The sequence below is a fragment of the Engystomops pustulosus genome, chromosome 10, assembly GCF_040894005.1.
Source record: "Engystomops pustulosus chromosome 10, aEngPut4.maternal, whole genome shotgun sequence".
Taxonomy (NCBI): domain Eukaryota; kingdom Metazoa; phylum Chordata; class Amphibia; order Anura; family Leptodactylidae; genus Engystomops; species Engystomops pustulosus.
In genome coordinates, this window is record NC_092420.1 from 91,757,266 (window position 1) to 91,784,013 (window position 26,748).

A 26,748-nucleotide genomic window follows, 5' to 3' on the forward strand; every position below is an offset into this window, starting at 1 on the left:
GGCGTCTTATACTCATTGCCTATAGTAACCAATCACAGCTCAGAGCTCATATTAATGACCTGTGGCAGAAAAGCAACCAATCACAGCTCAGCTTCCAACTGCCACAGCAGCAGCAGACAATGGCTCCTGTATATGGTGGGTAATAATTGGACTTTGGAAAGGACAGGTTCAAAATTTTGGCTCAAAACCAAATCTCTGTGTCTCTGTGGTAATCCTTGACAGCACAAAATTTTGGAAAAATTTTTCGTATGGAGGTACAGTTCCAACTTACATAAACACTTAAGTAAAGAACAGGCAGAGGGGAAGGGCTGTGAATAATCCCAATACAGATGGAAGAAAAAAAGGGACATATGAAGACACACCCCAGGAGGCTGCAGAGAGCACAGAGCACAGCAGTGTGAGTATATGCCTGCGGTGCACTCAGAGAAGCTACAATGCTAGAACATGCTACTTCTTCATTTTCTGCGATTGTAAATTTCATTGTGTGTCTACGATTACGGCGATCGGCCATCTTGCCTGAGCCACAGACATAGGCAGCAATAGACCGTAGCCGACTCCCTGAGGTCTTTGGAGAGTTTTCATGGTGTGAAGGTGTCAATCCCATCTCATCGTCATCCTGTTTATCACTCGGCTTTCACATCTAATGAATGTTTATATAGATGCATCATTACAGGCCATAAAATCCCATTAATTTATGACACATAGAGCGCTGCTCGGTGGAAGTGTCTCTCTGGCGATTGCCGTAGCGCCCGGCCTCGTCTGTCTGCACCTTCCATTATCGGAGCAGCTATCATTATCTGCCAATGAACGATGTGTCTAAGTGAGCGGACGCTGCCTTTCCTCTCGGTACAAGGAATGTTTTCATTACAGCGTCTATTACTGTCACCAAGTCATGTTAACACAATTTCTGCATTAACGTGCAGATCTGTGAAAGTCACAGCACCCGGGGACGGCGGATGATGGCACAAGCAATGGCTGCCGTTCCAGGAGAGATCACAAATCTGCCACTTCCGTGCTCTTCCATCCCATCTCGCTGCTGAACAGTCTGCTTTCTATTTAGTTAGAGAGGGTTAGATATGTTATTATCACCCAGCACAAGCACGACTGTCTGCAATGTGTTATCTAGACATACGCTCTTCAAGGAACAATCAAGAACTTTCCAGAATGTGACGGAAAGAGGAAATTGATAAACAGTTGCAAAGAAATCACATAGAATATCCAAAGAACTTCAGGCTGAGCCGCAGACATGTGGAGAGATGGTATCAGCCATACGCTGCAAGCTAAAGAAAACTGCTCTATGGGCGAGGACCAGGGAGGAACTGAATATCACACACATAGCCTGCAGAGGGGAAAACTGAAAATTATGAATACATACCTCTTAAGTGTCCCGTCTCCAGCAGTTCTGTGGGGAGGTAAGTGCCTGGACACTCTGTTGGCATCCTTGGGAACCCAACAGAACTGAGTACAGTGAAAGTGCAGCTCCCTGTATTATCCCTGTACCTCTGCTCCTGCCATGTGTAGCAGAGCCGGCAGGCTCCATGTATTATCCCTGTGCCTCTGCTGTGTACAGCAGAGCCAGCAGGCTCCATGTATTATCCCTGTGCCTCTGCTCCTGCTGTGTGTAGCAGAGCTGGCAGGCTCCATGTATTATCCCTGTGCCTCTGCTTCTGCTGTGTATAGCAGAGCCAGCAGGCTCCATGTATTATCCCTGTGCCTCTGCTCCTGCTGTGTGTAGCAGAGCCGGCAGGCTCCATGTATTATCCCTGTGCCTCTGCTCCTGCCATGTGTAGCAGAGCCGGCAGGCTCCATGTATTATCCCTGTGCCTCTGCTTCTGCTGTGTATAGCAGAGCCAGCAGGCTCCATGTATTATCCCTGTGCCTCTGCTTCTGCTGTGTATAGCAGAGCCAGCAGGCTCCATGTATTATCCCTGTACCTCTGCTCCTGCCATGTGTAGCAGAGTCGGCAGGCTCCATGTATTATCCCTGTGCCTCTGCTTCTGCTGTGTGTAGCAGAGCCGGCAGGCTCCATGTATTATCCCTGTGCCTCTGCTTCTGCTGTGTATAGCAGAGCCAGCAGGCTCCATGTATTATCCCTGTACCTCTGCTCCTGCCATGTGTAGCAGAGCCGGCAGGCTCCATGTATTATCCCTGTGCCTCTGCTTCTGCTGTGTGTAGCAGAGCCGGCAGGCTCCATGTATTATCCCTGTGCCTCTGCTTCTGCTGTGTATAGCAGAGCCAGCAGGCTCCATGTATTATCCCTGTGTCTCTGCTTCTGCGGTGTGTGGAGGTAGGTTAGGAGTTGTCTGTTGCGGCGCACACACAGGTTCAGATACGATACGTCATATTAAGGATAGCATTTATTGATAATCTTGGGTCACAACGCGTTTCGGAGTAGCGAAGACTCCTTTCTCAAGTGGTGTGGGACTGAAACGTGAGAAGTGTAGATTTTATCACAGCCGCAACAGACAACTCCTAACCTACCTCTGCATAGCCCAATCGTGAACGTCTTGGCAACCGCGTCCCGATATCTATTGTCTGAAGGCAGCACCCCCTCACTCACCGACGCAAAACCAAACGCTTATTAGTGTTGTGCCTAATATAGCACAACCCCATCTGGTGAGCCTCAGTCCAATTGTTTTTCATCTGTCACCATCACCCATGCTGGAATAAGAATACTACTCTATGAGCGCTATTCGGTTTCCCTTTGTTTGCCTTTCTATCCTCTGCGGTGTGTGTAGCAGAGCCAGCAGGCTCCATGTATTATCCCTGTGCCTCTGTTTCTGCTGTGTGGGCTCCATGTGATCATGTTATATGCTTTTTGGCTTCATAGCTTCATACAGCAGAGGACAGAAAAGCTGCTGTGGGGGAATGGGGAAAGGTGAGTATATGTGTTTATTATTTTACTATAAGAGCACACTAGGAGGGGGAGCTGCTGTAGGGGGAGGGCAAAATAAGAAGTGGAGCTACTATAGTGGGCACAATAAGAGGGGGAACTGGAGGCACAATAAGAAGGGCCTTTAACATGAGGGGGAGCTGGAGGCACAATATCAGAGGGGCTACAATGTGAGGGGGAAATAGAGGGCACTTAGGTGGAAAGTTATACTGTATAGGGGTGAAGTAAAGGTGCAGCCAAATGCTTGGCATGTGTGCTGCACCGTACCGCTCCTATAGGTCGCCCATTTCCGTCTATGGGAACGTATATACGTCGGCTGTTTAAATGTCCCCCCATACAGCAGTGTGAATGCAGCCTAATGGTTGTACTTTAATAAAAACAGTAACAAAAAAACATTAGGTTGCCTGCTGATGGTCCATGTTCTGGACCAAAACGCGTTGCTTTTTAGGATTAAACAGAAGCTGATCATTTAACCTGGATCGGTGAAGCAACTTCCTGAGAGCGCGGAACCACCACCGTTTGTCTCACGGAAACCGATGAGTTGTATCCAGTGTGCACTCATCCACTGGTTACCCCGGAACACGGAGGATGGGAAGTCATGTGAGGATTTATATTATATGCACTTCACCAAGTGAAATCAGGTGAGAGACCACCTGTACACATATACGTCAAAATTCAAGTTGTGATGAAGTATACTACACGAGGAGAGTGCTTCCTGCTTTTTGTCCTTTTCTACTTTATCTCTCACTGTTGGAGGTTTATCCCCTATGTTGCGAGGTCACCTCCTTCCCAGATCACTTTCCATCTAATCAGAAGACTCCGCTCCTCTCTCCACTTCCTTAGTTCATCTCATTATGCTCTCTTCTTCCACAAAAAAGATTAGTGTCACTATGAAATGTCTGCTGGATTCTCTCTTGCTAGTGAGGTAGATAACAGATGACACAATTGGTGGATTACACAGAAGTCTATGAAACAGGGAAGGGAGAGGGAGGAGTCACAGAGGGTAAGTCTGTCCCCAGCAAAGGAAGAACTGAAAATCACACAGAGAGCTTTCAGAGTGGAAAACTGCTGGAAAATTCTGAACATAAGGACTTCCTCGTGAGCACATACTGCGCTACTTACCTCTGCCGTGTTACCTATGCCGTGTTACCTCTGCCGTGTTACCTCTGCCGTGTTACCTCTGCCGTGTTACCTCTGTCGTGTTACCTCTGCCGTGTTACCTATGCCGTGTTACCTCTGTCGTGTTACCTCTGCCGTGTTACCTCTGCCGTGTTACCTCTGCCGTGTTACCTCTGCCGTGTTACCTCTGCCTTGTTACCTCTGCCTTGTTACCTATGCCGTGTTACCTCTGCCGTGTTACCTCTGCCGTGTTACCTATGCCGTGTTACCTATGCCGTGTTACCTCTGCTGTGTTACCTCTGCCGTGTTACCTCTGCCTTGTTACCTATGCCGTGTTACCTCTGCCGTGTTACCTCTGCCTTGTTACCTATGCCGTGTTACCTATGCCGTGTTACCTCTGCTGTGTTACCTCTGCCGTGTTACCTCTGCCTTGTTACCTATGCCGTGTTACCTCTGCCGTGTTACCTCTGCCGTGTTACCTCTGCCGTGTTACCTATGCCGTGTTACCTCTGCTGTGTTACCTCTGCCGTGTTACCTCTGCCTTGTTACCTATGCCGTGTTACCTCTGCCGTGTTACCTCTGCCTTGTTACCTATGCCGTGTTACCTCTGCCTTGTTACCTCTGCCGTGTTACCTATGCCGTGTTACCTATGCCGTGTTACCTCTGCCGTGTTACCTCTGCCGTGTTACCTATGTCGTGTTACCTCTGCCGTGTTACCTCTGCCGTGTTACCTCTGCCGTGTTACCTATGCCGTGTTACCTCTGCCGTGTTACCTCTGCCGTGTTACCTCTGCCGTGTTACCTCTGCCGTGTTACCTATGCCGTGTTACCTCTGCCGTGTTACCTCTGCCGTGTTACCTCTGCCGTGTTACCTATGCCGTGTTACCTATGCCGTGTTACCTCTGCCGTGTTACCTCTGCCGTGTTACCTATGCCGTGTTACCTATGCCGTGTTACCTATGCCGTGTTACCTCTGTCGTGTTACCTCTGTCGTGTTACCTATGCCGTGTTACCTATGCCGTGTTACCTATGCCGTGTTACCTCTGCCGTGTTACCTCTGTCGTGTTACCTATGCCGTGTTACCTCTGCCGTGTTACCTCTGCCGTGTTACCTCTGCCGTGTTACCTCTGCCGTGTTACCTATGCCGTGTTACCTATGCCGTGTTACCTCTGTCGTGTTACCTATGCCGTGTTACCTATGCCGTGTTACCTATGCCGTGTTACCTCTGTCGTGTTACCTATGCCGTGTTACCTATGCCGTGTTACCTATGCCGCGTTACCTATGCCGCGTTACCTATGCCGCGTTACCTATGCCGCGTTACCTATGCCGCGTTACCTATGCCGTGTTTTCTATGCCGTGTTACCTATGCCGTGTTACCTCTGCCGTGTTACCTCTGCCGTGTTTTCTATGCCGTGTTACCTATGCCGTGTTACCTATGCCGTGTTACCTATGCCGCGTTACCTATGCCGTGTTACCTATGCCGTGTTTTCTATGCCGTGTTACCTATGCCGTGTTACCTCTGCCGTGTTACCTCTGCCGTGTTTTCTATGCCGTGTTACCTATGCCGTGTTTTCTATGCCGTGTTACCTCTGCCGTGTTACCTCTGCCGTGTTACCTCTGCCGTGTTTTCTATGCCGTGTTTTCTATGCCGTGTTTTCTATGCCGTGTTTTCTATGCCGTGTTACCTCTGCTATGTTTATTTACATGATAAGTGTGCATTAAATATCCTGATTGTAAATTAATTGATTGAAAAAGAAATAACCCTAACTCCAGTCCTTGCTGAAAACAGATACATGTTCACCTGCTTTAGACAATGAACAATGGAGACTATGGGGCTCATTTACTAAGGGTCCGGCGCATTTTCATCGGGTTTCCCGACGATTTCCGCTTTGAGACGAATTGCCCCAGGATTTCGGCACACGCGGGCGGATTGTGTCACATCGGCGCCGGCTTGCACACGACAGAAATCGGGGGACGGACCGTCGGACAACTCAATGGATTCGGACAACATGCAGGATTTAACATTTAAAATTGTGTCGCAAGACACGCACTTACATGCACCGGGAAGAAGTAGTAGAAGCGACAGATGTAGGAACTCGGGGGCACTAGCTTGGTGAATCGCGCCGGACCCGAATCCTCGTCGGACTTCGCGCGCGCGGGATCGCAACAGGACCGGGTAAGTAAATCTGCCCCAATCTCTTCAAATAGTAACATTCTGGTAAATGATCATGTGTGACCTGCATCAGCACAGAGGGAACATTGTTACCACCTACGGGGGGCCCCCACCCAAAGGTTACATTCTTGTTGTGCCACTGCCACGACCGTATGTGCTGCCACATAATGCACAGAACATGGTGATATGACTGCATTTAGTAGCAGATTTTCTACAAACCAATAAGTCCATTTATAAGTTTGGAGCAAAGTTTGCATGAACCAGTATGACTCCTCCCACTCTAGAGTCATCCGGCCATCATTGTGACTGGCTGCTGTAAATCTATAAGTTTAATAGAGCCGTCCTCCCACAGATAATATCTGATAATATAATAGACACCTTTCTATTTTGCAGATAGCAGGTTCCCCCCTCAGGACCGTCTCTTACTTTGCTAATTGCAGAAGCTGAGCTGCAGTCTACACGTCGTATTCCCAGCAGAACAAACAATGAGCACGACGTCCAGAGTTATACAAAGGAGCTTCATTAATTACAGGGACCGAGTCCGGCCACAGCGAGATATGTGTCCCACCACAGCCTCCTGCTACAGCTAATGAGGAGTCTCCACGGAGGAAGGTAAGCGCAGCCGAGGAGGGAGATTAGTAACAAATTATAACACCTTCCGCATACAGACAGTGTAATGTAACAGGACATGGACACAACATGATCACAGAACTTTCCAGTAACAATATTACTTACTCAAATGACACTTATATTCTTGTACATAGGAAGCAGTATTATAGTAGTTATATTCTTGTACATAGGGGGCAGTATTATAGTAGTTATATTCTTGTACATAGGGGTCAGTATTATAGTAGTTATATTCTTGTACATAGGGGCAGTATTATAGTAGTTATATTCTTGTACATAGGGGGCAGTATTATAGTAGTTATATTCTTGTACATAGGGGGCAGTATTATAGTAGTTATATTCTTGTACATAGGGGGCAGTATTATAGTAGTTATATTCCTGTACATAGGGGGCAGTATTATAGTAGTTATATTCCTGTACATAGGGGGCAGTATTATAGTAGTTATATTCTTGTACATAGGGGCAGTATTATAGTAGTTATATTCTTGTACATAGGGGGCAGTATTATAGCAGTTATATTCTTGTAGGTAGGGGGCAGTATTATAGTAGTTATATTCCTGTACATAGGGGGCAGTATTATAGTAGTTATATTCCTGTACATAGGGGGCAGTATTATAGTAGTTATATTCCTGCACATAGGGGGCAGTATTATAGTAGTTATATTCCTGTACATAGGGGGCAGTATTATAGTAGTTATATTCCTGAAGATAGGGGGCAGTATTATAGTAGTTATATTCCTGTACATAGGGGGCAGTATTATAGTAGTTATATTCCTGAAGATAGGGGGCAGTATTATAGTAGTTATATTCTTGTACATAGGGGGCAGTATTATAGTAGTTATATTCCTGTACATAGGGGGCAGTATTATAGTAGTTATATTCCTGAAGATAGGGGGCAGTATTATAGTAGTTATATTCCTGTACATAGGGGGCAGTATTATAGTAGTTATATTCCTGAAGATAGGGGGCAGTATTATAGTAGTTATATTCCTGTACATAGGGGGCAGTATTATAGTAGTTATATTCCTGAAGATAGGGGGCAGTATTATAGTAGTTATATTCCTGTACATAGGGGGAGGTATTATAGTAGTTATATTCTTGTACATAGGGGGCGGTATTATAGTAGTTATATTTTGTACATAGGGGGCAGTATTATAGTAGTTATATTCCTGTACATAGGGGGCAGTATTATAGTAGTTATATTCTTGTACATAGGGGGCAGTATTATAGTAGTTATATTCCTGTACATAGGGGGCAGTATTATAGTAGTTATATTCCTGTACATAGGGGGCAGTATTATAGTAGTTATATTCCTGTACATAGGGGGCAGTATTATAGTAGTTATATTCTTGTACATAGGGGGCAGTATTATAGAAGTTATATTCCTATACATAGGGGGCAGTATTATAGTAGTTATATTCCTATACATAGGGGGTGGTATTATAGTAGTTATATTCCTGTACATAGGGGGCAGTATTATAGTAGTTATATTCTTGTACATAGGGGCAGTATTATAGTAGTTATATCCCTGTACATAGGGGGCAGTATTATAGTACTTATATTCTTGTACATAGGGGGCAGTATAATAGTAGTTATATTCCTGTACATAGGGGGCAGTATTATAGTAGTTATATTCTTGTACATAGGGGGCAGTATTATAGTAGTTATATTCTTGTACATAGGGAGCAGTATTATAGTAGTTATATTCTTGTACATAGGGGGCAGTATTATAGTAGTTATATTCCTGTACATAGAGGCAGTATTATAGTAGTTATATTCCTGTACATAGGGGCAGTATTATAGTAGTTATATTCCTGTACATAGGGGCAGTATTATAGTAGTTATATCCCTGTTCATAGGGGGCAGTATTATAGTAGTTATATACCTGTACATAGGGGGCAGTATTATAGTAGTTATATCCCTGTACATAGGGGGCAGTATTATAGTAGTTATATTCTTGTACATAGGGGGCAGTATTATAGTAGTTATATCCCTGTACATAGGGGGCAGCATTACAGTAGTTATAATCTTGTACATAGGGGACAGTATTATAGTAGTTATATTCCTGTACATAGGGGGCAGTATTATAGTAGTTATATCCCTATACATAGGGGGCAGTATTATAGTAGTTATATACCTGTACATAGGGGGCAATATTATAGTAGTTATATCCCTGTACATAGGGGGCAGTATTATAGTAGTTATATTCTTGTACATAGGGGGCAGTATTATAGTAGTTATATCCCTGTACATAGGGGGCAGTATTACAGTAGTTATAATCTTGTACATAGGGGACAGTATTATAGTAGTTATATTCCTGTACATAGGGGGCAGTATTATAGTAGTTATATTCCTGTACATAGGGGGCAGTATTATAGTAGTTATATTCTTGTACATAGGGGGCAGTATTATAGTAGTTATATTCTTGTACATAGGGGGCAGTATTATAGTAGTTATATCCCTGTACATAGGGGGCAGTATTACAGTAGTTATATTCTTGTACATAGGGGGCAGTATTATAGTAGTTATATCCCTGTACATAGGGGGCAGTATTATAGTAGTTATATTCCTGTACATAGGGGGATAGTATTATAGTAGTTATATTCCTGTACATAGGGGGCAGTATTATAGTAGTTATATCCCTGTACATAGGGGGCAGTATTATAGTAGTTATATTCCTGTACATAGGGGGATAGTATTATAGTAGTTATATTCCTGTACATAGGGGGCAGTATTATAGTAGTTATATTCCTGTACATAGTGGGCAGTATTATAGTAATTATATTCTTGTACATAGGGGGCAGTATTATAGTAGTTATATTCTTGTACATAGGGGGCAGTATTATAGTAGTTATATTCCTGTACATAGGGGGATAGTATTATAGTAGTTATATTCCTGTACATAGGGGGCAGTATTATAGTAGTTATATCCCTGTACATAGGGGGCAGTATTATAGTAGTTATATTCCTGTACATAGGGGGATAGTATTATAGTAGTTATATTCCTGTACATAGGGGGCAGTATTATAGTAGTTATATTCCTGTACATAGTGGGCAGTATTATAGTAATTATATTCTTGTACATAGGGGGCAGTATTATAGTAGTTATATTCTTGTACATAGGGGGCAGTATTATAGTAGTTATATTCTTGTACTTAGGGGGCAGTATTATAGTAGTTATATTCCAGTACATAGGGGGCAGTATTATAGTAGTTATATTCCTGTACATATGAGGCAGTATTATAGTAGTTATATTCCTGTACATAGGGGGCAGTATTATAGTAGTTATATTCCTGTACATAGGGGGCAGTATTATAGTAGTTATATTCCTGTACATAGGGGGCAGTATTATAGTAGTTATATTCCTGTACATATGAGGCAGTAATATAGTAGTTATATTCCTGTACATAGGGGGCAGTATTATAGTAGTTATATTCCTGTACATAGGGGGCAGTATTATAGTAGTTATATCCCTGTACATAGGGGGCAGTATTATAGTAGTTATATTCCTGTACATAGGGGGCAGTATTACAGTAGTTATATTCTTGTACATAGGGGGCAGTATTATAGTAGTTATATCCCTGTACATAGGGGGCAGTATTATAGTAGTTATATTCTTGTACATAGGGGGATAGTATTATAGTAGTTATATTCCTGTACATAGGGGGCAGTATTATAGTAGTTATATTCCTGTACATAGTGGGCAGTATTATAGTAGTTATATTCTTGTACATAGGGGGCAGTATTATAGTAGTTATATTCTTGTACATAGGGGGCAGTATTATAGTAGTTATATTCCAGTACATAGGGGGCAGTATTATAGTAGTTATATTCCTGTACATAGGAGGCAGTATTATAGTAGTTATATTCCTGTACATAGGGGGCAGTATTATAGTAGTTATATTCCTGTACATAGGGGGCAGTATTATAGTAGTTATATTCTTGTACATAGGGGACAGTATTATAGTAGTTATATTCCTGCACATAGGGGACAGTATTATAGTAGTTATATTCCTGTACATGGGGGGCAGTATTATAGTAGTTATATTCTTGTACATAGGGGGCAGTATTATAGTAGTTATATTCTTGTACATAGGGGGCAGTAATATAGTAGTTATATTCCTGTACATAGGGGGCAGTATTATAGTAGTTATATTCCTGTACATAGGGGGCAGTAATATAGTAGTTATATTCTTGTACATAGGGGGCAGTATTATAGTAGTTATATTCCTGTACATAGGGGTCAGTATTATAGTAGTTATGTTCCTGTACATAGGGGCAGTATTATAGTAGTTATATTCCTGTACATAGGGGCAGTATTATAGCAGTTATATTCCTGTACATAGGGGGCAGTATTATAGTAGTTATATTCTTGTACATAGGGGGCAGTATTATAGTAGTTATATTCTTGTACATAGGGGGCAGTATTATAGTAGTTATATTCCTGTACATAGGGGGCAGTATTATAGTAGTTATATTCTTGTACATAGGGGGCAGTATTATAGTAGTTATATTCTTGTACATAGAGGGCAGTATTATAGTAGTTATATTCTTGTACATAGAGGGCAGTATTATAGTAGTTATATTCTTGTACATAGGGGGCAGTATTATAGTAGTTATATTCTTGTACATAGGGGGCAGTATTATAGTAGTTATATTCTTGTACATAGGGGGCAGTATTATAGTAGTTATATTCTTGTACATAGGGGGCAGTATTATAGTAGTTATATTCTTGTACATAGAGGGCAGTATTATAGTAGTTATATTCTTGTACATAGAGGGCAGTATTATAGTAGTTATATTCTTGTACATAGGGGGCAGTATTATAGTAGTTATATTCTTGTACATAGGGGGCAGTATTATAGTAGTTATATTCTTGTACATAGGGGGCAGTATTATAGTAGTTATATTCTTGTACATAGGGGGCAGTATTATAGTAGTTATATTCCTGTACATAGGGGGCAGTATTATAGTAGTTATATTCTTGTACATAGGGGGCAGTATTATAGTAGTTATATTCTTGTACATAGGGGGCAGTATTATATTACATTTCATTTGTTATGTTTGTGTAACAATCAGTAAGTTTCAGATAGTTTTATGGATATTTAGTTTTGTCTATTTATTTTGTTCTGAGGGGTAAGCTGTACCTTTATATTCTGGTCGCAGCGATGGTTTCTCCTTCTGGGATGACTGTGTAAACTACAAGGTTCTTTTTTCTGGTTTGATATCATTTAGTATGAGGAACAGAAAGTGTTCTAGCAGGAGATGCGCAGAAGCTGCTCGTGTAGCAGACCTCCAATTAGCATCAGACATGCTTGTCATAACATTTTCCGCAGGGAATTTAGGAGCTGCAAAATATTCATTGTTTTTGTAACAAGGAGAGAGGAATCCAAGGTTTGGCTTAAAAATGAACTTATTTATTTATTGATGACACAAAGACGATAAGCCAAGAAGAGAGGACGGTCAGCGAGAGCGGACTCAAGGCCACACCGTGATGACTTCTACGGATTTTGTTCTATTTAGAAGGAAACCTGCGTTCTGTGTGTCAATAGATCGGAACAAGCCGGATGATCCGAATGCCCTTTCCCTTATAAAAGTCTGAAATGTTTTTTCCACTTCATTCCCTTTTTCAATTTAAGTCAATGAGAAAAGAGTTGTAAAAAGAATAGAGAAACTAATGCATTTTCGTGTCGCACGATCCATTGTCCAATTACCTTAATTTGAGAAAAAAAAATTCTGGATCTGTTAATGAATGTGCCCTTTTCTAAGCTTCACTGCAGAACAACACACAAAGCCGAAAATATAAACTGATTGCCGGCTTATGCACGGTACAACGGCTCCGCACCCCAGCAATGGCTTCTATAGTTGTGATCAGATTGTTTTGCTGCTATTCACACAATGGGGCTTATTTAATAAATGTCCGCGGCCAAACTTTTGTCGGATTTTCTGACGTTTTCGGGATTTGCGCTGCTGTGACAGGTATTTAACTGGGGATAGTGTCGCATGCAATCGGATTTTGGCGCAGCTGCGCTGGTTTCATGCGACAGAAATCGGGGGGCAGCCGTCGGATGATTCGGACTGAGCGCAGGATTTAATTTTCAAATTGTGTCGCAAGATCAAGCACTTCCATTCACCAGGAAGAAGAAGGTGAACTCCGGGGACCTGTGCGGGGAAGCGACACATGCAGGATATTGGGCGCACGACCTTAGTGACTCCCCGCACAGTGCATTATACACGGACAATGCACTTACATGCACCAGGAAGAAGGTGAACTCCGGGGACCTGAGCGGGGAAGCGACACATGCAGGATATCGGGCGCACGATCTTAGTGACTCCCCGCACAGCGCATTATACACGGACAATGCACTTACATGCACCAGGAAGAAGAAGGTGAACTCCGGGGTCCTGAGCGGGGAAGCGACCCATGCAGGATATCGGGTGCACGATCTTAGTGACTCCCCGCACAGCGCATTATACACGGACAATGCACTTACATGCACCAGGAAGAAGAAGGTGAACTCCGGGGACCTGAGTGGGGAAGCGACACATGCAGGATATCTGGCGCATGATCTTAGTGACTCCCCGCACAGCGCATTATACACGGACAATGCACTTACATGCACCAGGAAGAAGAAGGTGAACTCCGGGGTCCTGAGCGGGGAAGCGACCCATGCAGGATATCGGGTGCACGATCTTAGTGACTCCCCGCACAGCGCATTATACACGGACAATGCACTTACATGCACCAGGAAGAAGAAGGTGAACTCCGGGGACCTGAGTGGGGAAGCGACACATGCAGGATATCTGGCGCATGATCTTAGTGACTCCCCGCCATGTGTGGCATCACCCTGAGGCTTTCTGAAAGTCGGTTATTGATTTATAAGGAGATTTGTTCTAAAAAGTGGGATTGGAATCAAATTATTTATTCCAGGGAAACTTTAGTGTTACTTTTTAATCCGGCCTTGAGTGTTGCCCTCATAGTTTCCCCTTTCACTTGCTGCCTGATAGAAACCCTGTACAACTGCCAAAGTGGTGAGAAATCAATGTTACTGTCATTAGTTTAATGGGTGATCCGTGTATGTATATATATATATATGTATCATAATAAACTATTACCCATATGAAATATCCCAAGGTCTTCTCTAATGCAGATAATTAGATACATACTAAGGTATTCACGTATAATGAAGACCATGGGAAAAAGAGAAGTGGGTGGATGAGAATTATTCCGCTTGTCTACATGAAGATGCTGCTGGTAGAGACGGAGGGATTAGGTCTTGGCTGGATAAGCAGCCTGTGCGCTGGGATCATGTCACGGAGTACATAGTATCCATTGTACACCGCAGCCCCTGGTACCAGTACATGTTCCTGGAGTCTCCGGCTATATGTGCCTCTACCCTATATAAGATCCCCTCCATCCTTGCAGAAGAATTTGTGTTTATTAATTTACTATAAAAATGCAGATCAAAAAAATAAAAGACAAGTAAATGCAGATGTTGCCGGAGGGCTAATGTTCACTGGAACAGCGTAAACTGCATCTGACAAGCCGGCATTGGCGTGTACAGTAACTCATGTGGAAAGCAATGAGCGCTGGGAGCGGTAATACAGCGAGGACAGTGTCTAATACATCTCAGTAACCGCACAGGTGTCAACCGGAGATCATGAGCGAGCCGGGCCCGGCGCAGGGGCGCTAATCATAGCCAAAATCATCCTCCTTCTTCCAGGACTCTCCCGGGACCACTAGGATGGGAGGGAAGCGTCTTATATCACGGATCCTCTGCACACGGCTCACATTCCCATCATTGTGCCTCCGATAATCCAGTTATTACAAAAGTTAATTGAAGGGGCAAAATTGAGGCTGAAAACATTTCATAATTTAATGGATATTGGATTCAGGAGCGAATTGGAAACTTGGGAGAGAAACTGAAAATAAGCCTTTGGAGGACTGACTGTAGGGAGAATATCCGAGGTACCACGGACCCCCGGAGGGTGAAACCTGTGCGGTAAACTTGTTACAGGAACTTTCTAGTTGCCATAAATGTTTTTTTGCCAAGTAAAGACAATTCACTGGTTGTCGCAAAGGTGTTGCATATCATCATGTGTTATCGTACAGGGATTGTGCAGGGGAACAGTACAAACCACCACTGCCACTGCTGAGCTCTGGTCCTGTGCACAGCATCAGCTCATAAGGCAACAGAAGGGAGAACCTCAGAACTACTACTCCTATCCTGTATATATGGGCACAGCACAGTACTACTACTCGAATCCTGTATATATGGGCACAGCACAGTACTACTACTCCTATCCTGTATATATGGGCACAGCACAATGCTACTACTCCTATCCTGTATATATGGGCACAGCACAGTACTACTACTCCTATCCTGTATATATGGGCACAGCACAGTACTACTACTCCTATCCTGTATATATGGGTACAGCACAGTACTACTACTCCTATCCTGTATATATGGACACAGCACAGTACTACTACTCCTATCCTGTATATATGGGCACAGCACAATACTACTACTCCTATCCTGTATATATGGGCACAGCACAGTACTACTACTCCCATCCTGTATATATGAGCACAGCACAGTACTACTACTCCCATCCTGTATATATGAGCACAGCACAGTAATACTACTCCTATCCTGTATATATGGGCACAGCACAGTACTACTACTCCTATCCTGTATATATGGGCACAGCACAATACTACTACTCCTATCCTGTATATATGGGCACAGCACAGTACTACTACTCCCATCCTGTATATATGAGCACAGCATAGTACTACTACTCCCATCCTGTATATATGAGCACAGCACAGTAATACTACTCCTATCCTGTATATATGGGCACAGCACAGTACTACTACTCCTATCCTGTATATATGGGTGCAGCACAGTACTACTACTCCTATCCTGTAGGGCACAGTACAGTTCTACTATTCCTATCCTGTATATATGGGCACAGCACAGTACTACTACTCCTATCCTGTATATAAGTACATATCAACATACTACTACTCCTATCCTGTATATATGGGCACAGCACAGTACTACTACTCCTATCCTGTATATATGGGTACAGCACAGTACTACTACTCCTATCCTGTATATATGGACACAGCACAGTACTACTACTCCTATCCTGTATATATGGGCACAGCACAATACTACTACTCCTATCCTGTATATATGGGCACAGCACAGTACTACTACTCCCATCCTGTATATATGAGCACAGCACAGTACTACTACTCCCATCCTGTATATATGAGCACAGCACAGTAATACTACTCCTATCCTGTATATATGGGCACAGCACAGTACTACTACTCCTATCCTGTATATATGGGCACAGCACAATACTACTACTCCTATCCTGTATATATGGGCACAGCACAGTACTACTACTCCCATCCTGTATATATGAGCACAGCATAGTACTACTACTCCCATCCTGTATATATGAGCACAGCACAGTAATACTACTCCTATCCTGTATATATGGGCACAGCACAGTACTACTACTCCTATCCTGTATATATGGGTGCAGCACAGTACTACTACTCCTATCCTGTATATATGGGCACAGTACAGTTCTACTATTCCTATCCTGTATATATGGGCACAGCACAGTACTACTACTCCTATCCTGTATATATGGGCACAGCACAGTAATACTACTCCTATCCTGTATATATGGGCACAGCACAGTACTACTACTCCTATCCTGTATATATGGGCACAGCACAGTAATACTACTCCTATCCTGTATATATGGGCACAGCACAGTACTACTACTCCTATCCTGTATATATGAGCACAGCACAGTACTACTACTCCTATCCTGTATATATGAGCACAGCACAGTAATACTACTCCTATCCTGTATATATGGGCACAGCACAGTACTACTACTCCTATCCTGTATATATGGGCACAGCACAATACTACTACTCCTATCCTGTATATATGGGCACAGCACAGTACTACTACTCCCATCCTGTATATATGAGCACAGCATAGTACTACTACTCCCATCCTGTATATATGAGCACAGCACAGTAATACTACTCCTATCCTGTATATATGGGCACAGCACAGTACTACTACTCCTATCCTGTATATATGGGCACAGCACAATACTACTACTCCTATCCTGTATATATGGGCACAGCACAGTACTACTACTCCCATCCTGTATATATGAGCACAGCATAGTACTACTACTCCCATCCTGTATATATGAGCACAGCACAGTAATACTACTCCTATCCTGTATATATGGGCACAGCACAGTACTACTACTCCTATCCTGTATATATGGGTGCAGCACAGTACTACTACTCCTATCCTGTATATATGGGCACAGTACAGTTCTACTATTCCTATCCTGTATATATGGGCACAGCACAGTACTACTACTCCTATCCTGTATATATGGGCACAGCACAGTAATACTACTCCTATCCTGTATATATGGGCACAGCACAGTACTACTACTCCTATCCTGTATATATGGGCACAGCACAGTAATACTACTCCTATCCTGTATATATGGGCACAGCACAGTACTACTACTCCTATCCTGTATATATGAGCACAGCACAGTACTACTACTCCTATCCTGTATATATGAGCACAGCACAGTAATACTACTCCTATCCTGTATATATGGGCACAGCACAGTACTACTACTCCCATCCTGTATATATGGGGAGGGCACAATACTACTACTCCTATCCTGTATATATGGACACAGCACAGTACTACTACTCCTATCCTGTATATATGGACACAGCACAGTAATACTACTCCTATCCTGTATATATGGGCACAGCACAGTACTACTACTCCTATCCTGTATATATGGGTACAGCACAGTACTACTACTCCTATCCTGTATATATGAGCACAGCACAGTAATACTACTCCTATCCTGTATATATGGGCACAGCACAATACTACGACTCCTTTTCTCACAGTAATATAACAAAATGTAAGTTATGGGTCCTGACAGAGCACTACCACCCCACTTTCCAGAGAGCTGGAGCTGAGTGCAATCCCTAATCAGCGGTTCATACTATAAAGCTGGTGATGGGAAAATCGGAATTATTTTAAGATTGGGCTGGGTATATAAGTGCTAAATTGGCCTACAGTAGATTAGAGGACCAAAGAGTTAATGAGTTTACTTTCACACAGTCATTAGCTGCCTAGAGAGGATGGAATCAGCACCTGGGCCGGGAGTGTTACATGATAATCATAGATAGTAACTACACAGAGGGGTTTATCATCCAAAAATCTGTATGTGAAAAATAACCATCCAGAACGCTACAAGCTGTTCAGAGATGAATACACGGGATGATTGTGCCATCTCATTACCACCATTGTCAGACTTTGGAAACCTAATTAGACTTTCTAAAGCTTAAAGAGACCCATTACCTAACAGGGATTGGACGAGTGAGAGTGGTAAAATGTTATCTAGTAATATGATTATTATACTCCAGATACATACAGGGCAGTATTATAGTAGTTATATTCCTGCACATAGTGGGCAGTATTATAGTAGTTATATTCCTGCACATAGGGGGCAGTATTATAGTAGTTATATTCCTGCACATAGGGGGCAGTATTATAGCAGTTATATTCTTGTACATAGGGGGCAGTATTATAGTAGTTATATTCTTGTACATAGGGGGCAGTATTATAGTAGTTATATTCCTGTACATAGGGGGCAGTATTATAGTAGTTATATTCCTGTACATAGGGGGCAGTATTATAGTAGTTATATTCCTGTACATAGGGGCAGTATTATAGTAGTTATATTCTTGTACATAGGGGCAGTATTATAGTAGTTATATTCTTGTACATAGGGGGCAGTATTATAGTAGTTATATTCTTGTACATAGGGGGCAGTATTATAGTAGTTATATTCTTGTACATAGGGGGCAGTATTATAGTAGTTATATTCTTGTACATAGGGAGCAGTATTATAGTAGTTATATTCTTGTACATAGGGGGCAGTATTATAGTAGTTATATTCCTGTACATAGGGGGCAGTATTATAGTAGTTATATTCCTGTACATAGGGGGCAGTATTGTAGTAGTTATATTCTTGTACATAGGGGGCAGTATTATAGTAGTTATATTCTTGTACATAGGGGGCAGTATTATAGTAGTTATATTCTTGTACATAGGGGGAAGTATTATAGTAGTTATATTCTTGTACATAGGGGGCAGTATTATAGTAGTTATATTCCTGTACATAGGGGGCAGTATTATAGTAGTTATATTCTTGTACATAGGGGGCAGTATTATAGTAGTTATATTCTTGTACATAGGGAGCAGTATTATAGTAGTTGTATTCCTGTACATAGGGGCAGTATTATAGTAGTTATATTCTTGTACATAGGGGGCAGTATTATAGTAGTTATATTCTTGTACATAGGGAGCAGTATTATAGTAGTTATATTCTTGTACATAGGGGGCAGTATTATAGTAGTTATATTCCTGTACATAGGGGGCAGTATTATAGTAGTTATATTCTTGTACATAGGGGGCAGTATTATAGTAGTTATATTCTTGTACATAGGGAGCAGTATTATAGTAGTTGTATTCCTGTACATAGGGGCAGTATTATAGTAGTTATATTCTTGTACATAGGGGGCAGTATTATAGTAGTTATATTCTTGTACATAGGGAGCAGTATTATAGTAGTTATATTCTTGTACATAGGGGGCAGTATTATAGTAGTTATATTCTTGTACATAGGGAGCAGTATTATAGTAGTTATATTCTTGTACATAGGGGGCAGTATTATAGTAGTTATATTCTTGTACATAGGGGGCAGTATTATAGTAGTGATATTCTTGTACATAGGGGGCAGTATTATAGTAGTTGTATTCCTGTACATAGGGGCAGTATTATAGTAGTTATATTCTTGTACATAGGGGGCAGTATTATAGTAGTTATATTCTTGTACATAGGGAGCAGTATTATAGTAGTTATATTCTTGTACATAGGGGGCAGTATTATAGTAGTTATATTCTTGTACATAGGGGGCAGTATTATAGTAGTTATATTCCTGTACATAGGGGGTAGTATTATAGTAGTTATATTCCTGTACATAGGGGGCAGTATTATAGTAGTTATATTCTTGTACATAGGGGGCAGTATTATAGTAGTTATATTCCTGTACATAGGGGGTAGTATTATAGTAGTTATATTCCTGTACATAGGGGGCAGTATTATAGTAGTTATATTCTTGTACATAGGGGGCAGTATGATAGTAGTTATATTCCTGTACATAGGGGGCAGTATTATAGTAGTTATATTCTTGTACATATGGGGCAGTATTATAGTAGTTATATTCTTGTACATAGGGCAGTATTATAGTAGTTATATTCTTGTACATATGGGGCAGTATTATAGTAGTTATATTATTGTACATAGAGGGCAGTATTATAGTAGTTATATTCTTGTACATATGGGGCAGTATTATAGTAGTTATATTCTTGTACATAGGGGGCAGTATTATAGTAGTTATATTCTTGTACATAGGGGGCAGTATTATAGTAGTTATATTCTTGTACATAGGGGGCAGTATTATACTAGTTATATTCTTGTACATAGTGGGCAGTATTATAGTAGTTATATTCCTGTACATAGGGGGCAGTATTATAGTAGTTATATTCTTGTACATAGGGGGCAGTATTATAGTAGTTATATTCTTGTATATAGGGGGCAGTATTATAGTAGTTATATTCTTGTACATAGGGGCAGTATTATAGTAGTTATATTCTTGTACATAGGGGGCAGTATTATAGTAGTTATATTCTTGTACATGGGGGGCAGTATTATAGTAGTTATATTCTTGTACATAGGGGGCAGTATTATAGTAGTTATATTCTTGTACATAGGGGGCAGTATTATACTAGTTATATTCATCTTTAGAAATATAGGGGGACATTTATCATACACCAGAACATCTTTCGCTGCAAGGTCCCCATTCACCCCCACTTGGTGTGGAGATGTCGTAAAGGGGGAAATTATCACAATTTGAGGCAAATTGCAAGGAATTGCTATTATTTCAGGGCTTGTAGGGCAGGAATTGGTGTACAAGCCCTAATAAATCTCCCCTATAGGGTCTGTATTAGAATCTGCAGACGCTGCTTCAAATGTTTGCGGGGAAAAAAACTTAGAAACAGCCATAAATGTTCCGGTTCACAATCTGAGCGCATGTTGATGTTTGTGTATATGGAGGAATAAATGAGCAGACATGGTTCTCGGTAGCAGTAAAGTGTGTTGTGTCATATCTATAAGAATAATCCCCCGGCCTGGAATATATATATATATATATATATATCGGCATTTAACATCCGTGGCTGCAGCCGTGTATTATGTAATATCCAGGCTGTGGCTGAGGGATACATCAGCGATAATACATATTAACGTCCGATCGTGGCTTTACTCTCCCTATAAAACACTCATTGCTGTGTACAAATACGTCTTGATTCTATGTGGCTTTATGAGGACGCCATCATTCAGTGTAATATTTCTGAGGAGCTGCCATCCCTCAAGCATTTAGATGACTGCAATGCCGTATATATTCTGCAGGCGTCCGGATAAGTGGAGACCCAGATAGAACAGATACATGTTCATTAATGGCCACAACACACATGACACTGAGTGACAATTGTCCTTGGAGAGAGAAGAGCGGAGGCCCCGGCTGTGCCTTAATGATATTAGCCGCAGCTCGCTCCTATTGAGACATCAGATCAATGGCTCATCAAGATCCAGGCGCCCCTCTGCACGGACCCAGCCAAGAAACACCGTGCCCTTTCCACGTCTACCCAACACACCCTCCCCCGAGTCCCCATCAGCAATCGCCCGCTAATAACTATGACAGCAACAAGACAAACCCGTCCCACGTAGGATATTTTCCTTCTTTTGCAGCTCAATCGAGCAGATAAATCAATTTCAACTTTGATTTTTGTTTTCCAGATCTAAATATCATATAAAATTACAGGTGAAAACTGCTGGTAACAAGGTTGTGGACCCCTGGGGACAGAGATTTACATGACTCTCACTAACCAGGGGGAGGACATGGAAATAATAGATGCAGAATGTAAGAAAGGTGGAGATATTAGATGTCACCAGGGACTGATACAGAAATTAATAAATGTAGTTTTCCATAGAAATGATTCCATCCGAAGACCAGCAGCCGAGCTCAGAGGTTTCCATCAATACCTTCCATGCAGGGGCGTTACTTACTCGGACAAACCGCGGTATTTAATTTGGAAATTGTGTTACAAGCCAAGCACTTACATACACCGGTAAGAAGAAGGTGAACTCCGGCGGACCTGATCGGGGAAGTGGGACATGCAGGATATCGGACGCACGATCTTCATGAATCACAGCAGAGTTCAGCCTCATCGGACAGTCCGGATCGGGGGTCATGTCAGGACCGGGTAAGTAAATGTGTCCCACTGTGTTTCACTAAGAAATCTCTGCTGAGCTTAATCTACCTATTTAAAGGGTAAAATCTATGGTCTATGGAGAGGGGAGGTGTTAGTTGCTGCATCAATGTCTCCACCGTGCAGATCAAGAACGAAATCACATACAGAGGATGCTAAAGAGAAAACTGCTACAAAATGCATAAAACAATCCACATAATGACCCAAAACAGTGCCAGGCTGCGTTCACACATGGCACTTCAGGGTGCAGCCAGTTTTTGATGTCCAAACCAGGAATGGAGAGAAAATAGAGGAGGAGCAGCTTCTTAATGATAAGTCCTCGCCCATTATGATCCACACCTGCATTTGGCTTCAAAAACTGCATCTGAAAAACTGAATGTGTGACTGCACCCTGAGGCCGGCGCCACACAGGGCGCTTTGTCTGCGCTTGCAAACGCAAACAAAGTCGCGCCCACCGGGGCGGGCCTCGGCCCGATCGCATCGGCGTTTCTATGGAAACGCCTGCGATCGGGAACGAGCCGCCGGTGTTTTGCGTTAAATTAACGCAAAACACCGGCGGCTCGTTCCCGATCGCAGGCGTTTCCATAGAAACGCCGATGCGATCGGGCCGAGGCCCGCCCCGGTGGGCGCGACTTTGTCTGCGTTTGCAAGCGCAGACAAAGCGCCCTGTGTGGCGCCGGCCTCAGGGTGCAGTCACACGTTGCAGTTAAAACTGCATCGCAATTAGTTTTGAGGCGTTTTAGGTGCAGTTTTGTCAATTTCACAGGTGAAAGTCATGAACTGAATCGGTGAATTTGATTTTGAAGGAGAAAGCTGTTCTACAAATGTCATTCACCTGTTGACTTGATGCCATTTACTTGAATATGAGTAATACCACCTAAAACCAACCCAAAACTAATTGCGATGCAGTTTTAACTGCAACGTGTGACCGCACCCATAAAGCACAATCCAGACGTAATGAAGCGGGGCCACGAAACGCATGCGACTGGTAACAAGTGCCTGGTGCATTGAATCTAGACAAAAACCTGTGAATGCAGCCTCATCTCTTACCTACTTTATTAGTGATTTAAGTAAAATTTGTAGCCTTTATTACTCTTTCTAGTGCCATTTTTAGAAACAATGTAGTAATCGGTAAATATAGGATTGCAGGAGATTTCCTGCAGGTCCCACTATGCAAGCAATTCCGAATCATTATATAAGATGTAACCAGGGTTGGGAAATTACACTATAAATATACGGTACCCCACAAGACAACGTGTAAGTAGTTAGTAACAATGTATCTCTAGTGAGGCTGGATGCAGATGAATGCGTGCAGCCTGTGGAAACGTAATGCAAGGAGTCCCTGTCTGCAGTTCTGTCAGCAAGTCCTTGCATCGTATTTCTGTATGATGCAAAACCCCCTCCAATTTGCATTTTTGATGCGTTTAAAAACGCGACAAAAACAGCACGTGTGAACGCGCCCTTGGGTGCGGTCGTGTTGCGTTTACAATACAAGATCTGGTTACCGATAACCGATTATATGAGATCGGGCCCAGTTTGTAAAACAGCTCCGGGGTATAGGAATGAAGCCAGCGCAGGCTACATTGTATCAGCACCAGCCGCCACCCGATGAGTTCTCCTTTCAGTAGAGATGGAATTATACTAAGCAGCAGGTAAATAACAATGACATCTTCCGTACTGTTCCTGATCTCTACAGTAACTTTTTGTTAGTCACAAATTTCTATAAAATGTAAACTTTGATGGGTCAAGGAAGTCAAGGAAATAAAGGTAAACACAGTTACATCTGATAAAGGGAAAGAAGTCACATTCTGCGCGTACAAGACGCTTTCTTACATGGCGAGTGTGTAGTCATGGTAATAACTCCTGTGCGCATGGAGATATATACATCCTAATGACCGCACGTCTCCGATAAATCCGGGGGTAATGGACGAGTCGCTCTGCACCTGATGGTCACATTAGGCTGCATTCACACACGGCGTAAATTGTGTTTTGAAAATAATTCTAATACAACAGGGAGGAGATACATGTGATCAAGAACGCGAGCCACACGATTTGTGTATAACCAATTGTTCTAGTGTACAGGCAGATGCGATCACAGTTACTCCTCCCTGTTGCGTGTGATTTACTTTTAAAAACACAATTCAAACTCTATGGGACTCGTTTTACTGTTTTGCCCCGAGGTTTTTGACGCACGTGATCGGATTGTGTTGCATCGCGGCGGCTTGCATGCGATGGAAAACGGGGGGGGGGGGGGGGCCTGGCCGTGGAAAACCCAACGGATTCGGAAAAATGGCGCTATTTTTTTTTTAAAAAGTGTCGCTAGACACACACTTACATGCCCCAGGAATAGGTTGGTGAACTCCGGCAGACCGCGGCACATCAGCGACACCTGGTGGACACCGGGGCACGACCTTAGTGAATCGCCGGAAGACCCGAATCCGCACTGGAGAACGTGCCACTGGATTGCGACAGGACCGGGTAAGTAAATGTGTGAACACAGGCATAAAGTAGGGGGTAATTACTAACCCGCAGCGGTGACATGTCGTATTGTGGGGTGCCAGGCGTCAACGGCTCTCAATCTCATATTGATCACCAATCCAGAACATTTTTTTTTTAAACTGACAGATCCTATAACTTGTAATGTGTTTTGTTTTTTTTCCATTTTACAATATCAACTTAATTTTTTTCCTAACTTTAACAAAGTTTTGTAGAAGACTAAGGGCGCGGTCACACGGTCCGTTTTCGTTGCGTTTTCATTGCGTTTTGAAACGCATTACAACAGCTGAGATGAGGTGATTTGCCTGATTACAATACTGTTAACATTTACCATGCGTTAACAATGTGTTTACGTTTGCATTTTGTTAACCTTAACCTTAAGCAAATCACCTCATTTCAGCAGTTGTAATGCGTTTCGAAATGCAATGAAAACGCAACCAAAACGCACCGTGTGACCGCGCCCTGACAATCAATGGCCTATTGCTAGTATAGGAAATCACTTGTTAGGGTGATGTCACATGGCGTTTTTGGGCCGTTTTAAGTTAGAGCATTTCCAGATCGTAAAAAAAACGCATCCATTTTTTAAAAGCCGCATGCGGTTTTTGAAAACACATGTGTTTTTGTCCATTTTTTCTGAATTTGTGCAATTAAAAAACGGACAAAAAACGCATGCGTTTTTACGTTCTGAAAACGCACTAAAAACTGCCCAAAAACGGGCTAAAAACGCCATGTGTGAAATCACCCTCAGTGGGTGATGTTCTTTGTGGGTTCCAGCATTTGGACCCTCACTGATCAAATTGTTATCCCTCAATCTTGTGGATATGGGATAAACCTGAAGCTTGTACCAACCCCTTTAAGGGTGGTGGTACACGTGGCATTTTGAACCCGTTTTTCGCAGTCCGTTAAAAAACACATGCGCTTTAAAAACATCCGTTTTTGATCGTTTTACCCAATTATCTTAATTAAGATCATTGGAAAACAGACAAAATGACCAAAAAACGCAAGCATTTTTTTATCAGACTGCTTAAAAACGGCACAAAAACGTGTTCAAAACACCACGTGTGCCACCACCCTATGCACAGGTCCCACTCCCTGTAGGGGGCCAGTTGATATTAAGAAAAGAAAACCCCTGAATTCTTCCCCCTATATGTTGTTTCCTTAATTATCATTTTTTATATATTTTTGGCCGTGATGTTTGTGCTTTTCTCATTATTTTTCCATCTTGTGATCTTGCAGAGTAATGGTTCGTCTATAACTTATCTGTATGCAGGGACGGATCGATACTGCCCTCTAATAAAACGCTAACAAAGTGGCATAAGAGCCATCAGGTAATGAGAAGCCATTACACCGAGGACTGAACGGGCCAGCGCTTCTCACAGCAAGGCCAGGGAACGCTGCCAAGAGAAGGTGACGCCAGCCCGGATCAGCGCCATTGTTTCTGTGGATTAAGCGAAAGGATTTCAGCTCCCAATGATGTTAACCTTCAACATTTCTTAGCAATAAAAACTCCATTAATTTTGAGAAGCTGAAATTAATTGTGTTATTCACACCATAAAAGCGACTTATTTTTTTCCTTCACTCCTTGGCTTCTCGTATCAGACTCATCCCAGCTGACAAGTTCTGCACCGACACAGGAAAGTCCAGTATAATAGTGGTAAAGAAATTATTATCCCTGTACTGTGACATCACTGCGGGTATTATCTCTGTACTGTGACATCACTGTGTGTATTATCCCTGTACTGTGACATCACTGTGTGTATTATCCCTGTACTGTGACATCACTGTGTGTATTATCCCTGTACTGTGACATCACTGTGTGTATTATCCCTGTACTGTGACATCACTGTGTGTATTATCCCTGTACTGTGACATCACTGTGTGTATTATCTCTGTACTGTGACATCACTGTGTGTATTATCCCTGTACTGTGACATCGCTGTGTGTATTATCCCT

At 42.5% G+C, this 26,748-nt stretch overlaps 1 protein-coding gene and 1 long non-coding RNA gene across 2 annotated transcripts in view; one reads left to right on the plus strand and one right to left on the minus strand.

The window, feature by feature from the left end:
• The window catches only part of PTPRF (protein tyrosine phosphatase receptor type F), a 697,698-nt gene that overhangs the window by 426,255 nt on the left and 244,695 nt on the right, over positions 1–26,748 (minus strand). The gene's annotated exons all lie outside the window — the stretch shown is intronic.
• Positions 91–26,299, plus strand: LOC140104995 (uncharacterized). The gene is made up of 3 exons (XR_011850471.1): positions 91–135; positions 6,577–6,795; positions 26,032–26,299. It is a non-coding gene; the product is annotated as an uncharacterized lncRNA (long non-coding RNA).